The sequence below is a fragment of the Bacillus rossius genome, chromosome 18, assembly GCF_032445375.1.
Source record: "Bacillus rossius redtenbacheri isolate Brsri chromosome 18, Brsri_v3, whole genome shotgun sequence".
Taxonomy (NCBI): domain Eukaryota; kingdom Metazoa; phylum Arthropoda; class Insecta; order Phasmatodea; family Bacillidae; genus Bacillus; species Bacillus rossius.
In genome coordinates, this window is record NC_086345.1 from 26,973,312 (window position 1) to 26,979,311 (window position 6,000).

Genomic DNA, 6,000 nt, shown 5'->3' on the forward strand with positions numbered 1-6,000 from the left:
GAGCTTTAGCCATTTTAACTCTTCTAAAACTACCGTTTAAAAACCTAATCCGAAATCAAAAGTACTTTTCGGCCCTCAGCGAACGCTTAAATGCTTTTCGTAAGCAGACCCCATTTGGATATCTTGATCAATTTTCAAATCGAATTTTTTTTTTGTGGAGCTTTGCACACTGTACGTGTTGTCCTGTTAGACGGGGGGACGGGGGGGAGGGGTACAAGTAATTGGGTGGATCCAAAATACACTACTATATTTTAAAATTGTTATAAGCTTTAAATTTATTTTTAATCTACATGAATAGAAAAAAATATGTAAATGTTCGTTAGTTAAAAACCTTAAATATCTAAAAAAAATCCTTACGGATTGCTTTGAAATTTTGACACAACTATGCATTCTAATTCGCGCGTGTTTCTACATACTTATTTCAAAAATGTGACTGGTAAAAAGGTAGATAAAATATAAACAGATAAAAACATAGATTTTTATTATTTTCATTGCTATAGTGTAATTTGTTTGAAGTAGGTACATGTAAACAAAGCATGTCTCTCTATATCTCTATCGCTTTATTTATGTCCTTCTATAAAACTCGCTATATTTATCTATATATTAAAAAAAAAACTCTCTCTATATCTCTATCTCTCTACGTCTACATCTTCCAAACTATTTTTTATCTTTACAAAACAGAAGGCGAACAACAAATATTAATTTATATATTACACTTTTACCAATCTATTATTTTATCTGTCACAGGTGTGATATAGGCATATAAAAACACGTGCCTATTTGAAAGCAAAGTTGTGTTGAGATTTCAAAGCGATCGGTGAAGAACTTTCGGAAATTTAAGATTTTGAACGAACATTTAAATTTGTATTTATATAGATTTCGCGGATTTCCCCGATAAAAAAATGAATCATCAAAATAAGCGGAGAAATTTTTTTTTCTACCGTTTCACAGTTAGAAGTTATATAGTGTTAGTAACGCATCGAGACTTCCAAGTTTCATGAATTAACGTGAACTCCTTTTAAGTTGTTTGCGTGTAACGTGCCTGGTGTAGTTTGTAAACTCGGCGCTAGGACGATTGAAGGAAGTACAGAAATTTCGCGAATTCATTTGGTCACAAGTTAGAATGCAACCCTTCAAACTGTCGCCCTGAGTTCTTGATTGGACCGCAGTTTATTCGGACACGCCCCTTCAGACCGCGAGCCAACAATGCCCAGCTAGGAGAGAAGTAAGCGAGTCAGGTAGCGCCGAATAATGAAAACTATTATTTTTCTTAACAATCAACTAATTGAAAAACGAACGTTGATAGAGCAAACAAAAGACCTGTGGTTTCCGCCTCGCGCCAAACGAAGTGTTTCAACAAAAGCACGGGCTTATTCGAAAAGACATAAAAAATTAAAACTAACGCGTAACGCCATTGTTTACAGGTGATTCTGACAGTTCTGTTTGACAGATCGTGAGCCAATGTTTGAAAGGGTTTCTTGTTAATGTGTAAACACCCTCGGTCTGATAGTAAAATGATTCAATACTCGACGTAGCTGTTGAAAACACAATTAGCGCTCGTCATCATTTTAAAGAATTCTACGTTTCGTGACCAGAGTTTCGTATGATAAACATCGCATCTGCAACATGGGAAACAAACACATGCTCGCTATACCGTGTTTAGATGTTACACACACATCTCTGGCCAGTAATCACAAAAATATGTATATATATTTCAAATTCACCAACCTTTCCACTTCCTGTATCTGCACGAACCGTCGACCTTGAAACTCAGCTGCCTCTTCAAACGTCTCTCTGGCGAGAAATAAATACACGCGCACGGGTGAAGAAAGAAAAGAAAAAAAGAAAGCGTTTTCTTTTCCTGCTTGAGTTCTTTTGTTTTTTTTTATTTTATTCTAATTTTAAAAATAATCGTTTAACACCGGCGCGCGCGCGCGCGCTTACAGTTTTTATTCTTTTTCCCCGGAGATTTCAAAACGTTCGAATTTTCGAAAAACAGTTCCCGTGCAATGGTCGCAGGGGCAGGAAAGCTTGTGTTGATCGAGGTGTGCTGTGGCTGCCGCTTCTGTCCGGTCTCCCCCCTCCTTCTTGGTTTTGGAAAGCACGCCGGCGGCCGGCCAATGGGAGGGCGGCTAGAGCTCCCCTCCCCCCACACGGGCTGTAAACACGACTGTCGGGGGGGGGGGGGGGGGGGAACGCCGACGCGCAGTCACGTGTCAGAGAGAGGAAGATGAAAGGACGTGGGCGCCGTGCCAAGCATGTCAACAATCGCCACGTTCAAACCGGTCGCCTCCCCCGCCCCGGTGGCGAAGCCAAGGAGAAGGTATCTTAGTATCCTAAATTATTTTGCTTCTAATATTCCGTAGTTTCATACATTATCTAAAATAAATTCATACCTTTTTTTTATATAGATTTAATGGATTAATCACTAATATACTAGTAATAGGGTCATGTAATTTTCCGAACAGCTGTGTGTTAAAACTCTGTAGCATTGTCTGTGTCTCGTGGTTGGCTGGGTTTATTCCAGGCGCATGTCTACTGTCGGCGCACCAATCACAGCCATCCAGTGCGATTTAAGTGCATAAAAACAGTTAAATTAGGAATTGTTGGGTAGGAAAAAAAAACTGAGTGAGTCTTTCAGTACTCGTCAGAGATGTGTAACATCTAACCTCGGTAACGAGCGAATTCATGTGTTCTCTTGTTGCAACTGCATAGGCGTGCGCACAGTAGGTGCCACAGGTGCCTTGGCACCACCATTAGGGTTAACGTTATTTTTTTTACAAGCAGAAATAATACATACTTACAAAGATCCGTATTATTTCCACAAAAATATGTTTTCCAATCGTGTCGAGTTACAGATTGTGCTCATAACACTATCAGTATATCAATTATCAATCGAACCAACTATACACACGGAAACAAGCCAGTTGCAATTATTACTTGTGTTTAGAGCTGTAGCAAACCGTATGTATTCGTTACTGAGTAACGGGTGCGGCATCTAGTAACGAGTAACGAAACGTTACACACGAATGCATTTCGTTACTCGCATCTTTCGTATGTTTTACGCATGCGCGCGCTTATTCGTTACAAAGAACGATGTTTGTTTATTAATAAAAGTATAATTTGGAAATTCGTCGTCCAAGTTTTTTACTGTTTATTAAAGGTTTTGTGTGTGTAGACAAAGTTTTAGATTCGAACAGAAACAACGTAAGAAAGTATTTTTTACAAATTATAAATATGTATGTTTTTGTTTTTTATTATCGCGTATTTTCACGTTTTATGTTCTTATATTAAAAGATATATTATAATAAAGCCGCTCTAATGAGATTTAATAGTTTCTTGGTTAACAAAAGCTGTTAATTATCAAATATTTTTAATTGTTTATATTCGATTTATTTTTATTTACGCGATGTCATACTGTACGCGTACGAAATACGACTCGATTCGTTGCTGTTACATAACATAGCATGTGCCATGTTATGCGGTATCAGAAGTAACGAGTAACGATACGAAAGTAACGAGTACTGATTGTTATAGTAACGAATACATACGGGTACACATTTTTTCGTTACTTTTACACCTCTACTTGTGTTGTAAACGCGGGCCGCGGCTACGAAACTTCTGAAATGTAAATACTTCTCATAGTTCTCCTCGAATTACATAGAATGCGCGCTCGGTGTCCACTGTTCACTCCACTCGGCAGGCGCACGGAATAATAGCCGCCGTCCGCCAGGGTTTATTTTAAAAAAGAGAGTTTAGTTAGTTAAAAGGATAGGCTTACTTGATGACTTATATGCAGTCGCCGACAAAACATTTTTGTTGTATTCCAAAAGTTAAAACTTTTGCCCACTCTTATTTGTGTATTTTTATTATTTTATTATTTTACATATTTTAGGTATGTTACAAAAACTCCCCTAATTTGTTGATTTTAAAACTTAACATTTGAGAATGTTTTTTCTAGCATTTATTTGGTGTCTTCAGAAAACATATAAGTACGGTTTTTCAAAGCCACCAGCATGAATTCCGTGCAAACAATTTGTGCAATTTACTTTATGGCTCAACAAAGCTTAAAACTGTAAATAGTTTAGTAGTTTTCCTGGTGATTATAACGTTCAAAGCCATAATTTGTCATAAAAAATGTTAACAATTTTACATCTGTGTATTTAATGTTTTTGTTCGGAAACACCTTAAATAGCACCATTTTGCGCTTTCAAATCCAAATTTTTCCGGGGGAGGACCCCCGGACCCCCCGCTTTAGGCTCGGGGTCCGTGCATGACAGGACTGTTGTGTAATCTGGCACCACCAATACTGAAGTCCTGCGCACGCCTATGGTTGCAAGTACACTTATAATACGAAACTCGGACAAGGAAATTTATCGTAGAATTCTTTGAATTAATGCCGAGCGTGATAAATACACGCAAATTGTTTTTTCAACTATTCTCGAAGCGAATCAAGTATATTTTCCGCACCCGTCACTAGAATTCACTACCGGAGCAGCTACTACGATCATCGAATCAATTCGATTTACAGAGTGAAATCCTAAATTAAATAATATAACGGATCCCATAAATATAATTGAAAAAAAATATATATACTAAACCCTGGCTTTGGAACTGATTTTAGACAAGTAATTTTTAATATAATTCTGCCAATATTGTTGAAATTAATAAAAGTACCAGGTGTTATTCTGACCACCTAACTGTACCCAAATTCCCGATGAGCGAGTTTGTTTTTTTGCGAACCTACTCGCTCGGCGAGTTGGGTACGTCTGTCTTCGAGCGAGTTACCTTCGTGCACTGGTGCACTCATACTGGGGTGGCAGTAAGTTCATTTTTCATGGCCGCGGGTGCTACGTCTGACCTCAAAAACAAAGTGGTCGCTCTTACCCAAATCAGTGGCCAAGTCCAACAAAGGGCAAGATCGGCGATTCCGACAGAAGATTCCGACAGAAGATTCCGACAAGATTCCGACAGAAGATTCCGACAGAAGCTTCTCAGCTTCTGGTGTCCCGCGGAAGAGTACTCCCGGAACGAACCAGAACGATCGCGCATCCAGTAGAAGAATCACTCCGCTGAGCTGGTCACATGACCCGGTCACATGACATGCGCAGAATCCCTTCCTTCGGTAGTTAGGCAACTGGGAATGCTTCCAGATGCAGCGGGTGGCAAGCGCTCAGGAGTTAAGGGGCACCCGTCTGATCAGGGGTGTATCTCTGTTAATGAGGCGGGATGATAAGCGCGACGCTCGCTGGTGCTTCTAGCGCGGTGTCTCCTCTGGACTGGCGCGCAGTCTTCTCGTCGTGCGTATGAGCGGTGACCGTAACATTATATATGGCGGAGAAATGAAGATAAAGTTTTAATGCATGTCCCTTTGATGCTTTCAAGAATCTGTACTGGTTGTTTTACGCCTTTAAAAAAAACTCTGAAAACATGCGTTTTTAGCAAATTTACTCTTCTAAAAGTACAGTTTAAAAACTCAATCCGAAATCAAAAGTACTTTTCGGCCCTCGGCGAACTCGTAGATGCTTTTCGTAAGCAGACCTCCACTCGGATATCTTGAGTAGTTTTCAAATTGCGTTGTTTTAACTAAAGCTCTGCGCACCGGGTGTGTGCCCGGGTAGGCGGGGGCCTTAACATGATGCAAAGTCGGGAAGAACAAAACAGCGTTGCGGGCGGCAAAATTACATACACCCGCAACACCCTTAATAGAACTTCAGCAAGTGGTATAAAAAAGTTGGTTAAGTTTTGCATGCTTATATATAATACCTCATAACTTACATTCCGCTCGCTTAGCTTTAGGGACATGAATAGAGACCGGAAAAATTCGCGGGTTCAATGACCTCCAGGATAGACTCCAATATCCTCTACACATTCGGGCAAATGCCAACTGTTCATTGGCTGCTGACTTGTGAGTCGTCTCGACTGGGTGGCCTGTGATTCGACACTTCTACGAGTGAGGGTCTCTAATTGGCCCTCAGTCTTTCAGATTAACAGTGGACC

At 39.8% G+C, this 6,000-nt stretch overlaps 1 protein-coding gene across 1 annotated transcript in view; it reads right to left on the minus strand.

Annotated features, from left to right (window-relative positions):
* Nucleotides 1–2,077, minus strand: part of LOC134541082 (multiple inositol polyphosphate phosphatase 1-like) — a 45,720-nt gene extending 43,643 nt beyond the window's left edge. Inside the window, exon 1 of the mRNA XM_063384235.1 lies at nt 1,729–2,077. The gene's annotated coding sequence lies outside the window, so the exon portion shown is untranslated. The remainder of the gene's footprint in view (nt 1–1,728) is intronic.
* Between the last annotated feature and the right edge of the window lie 3,923 nt (nt 2,078–6,000).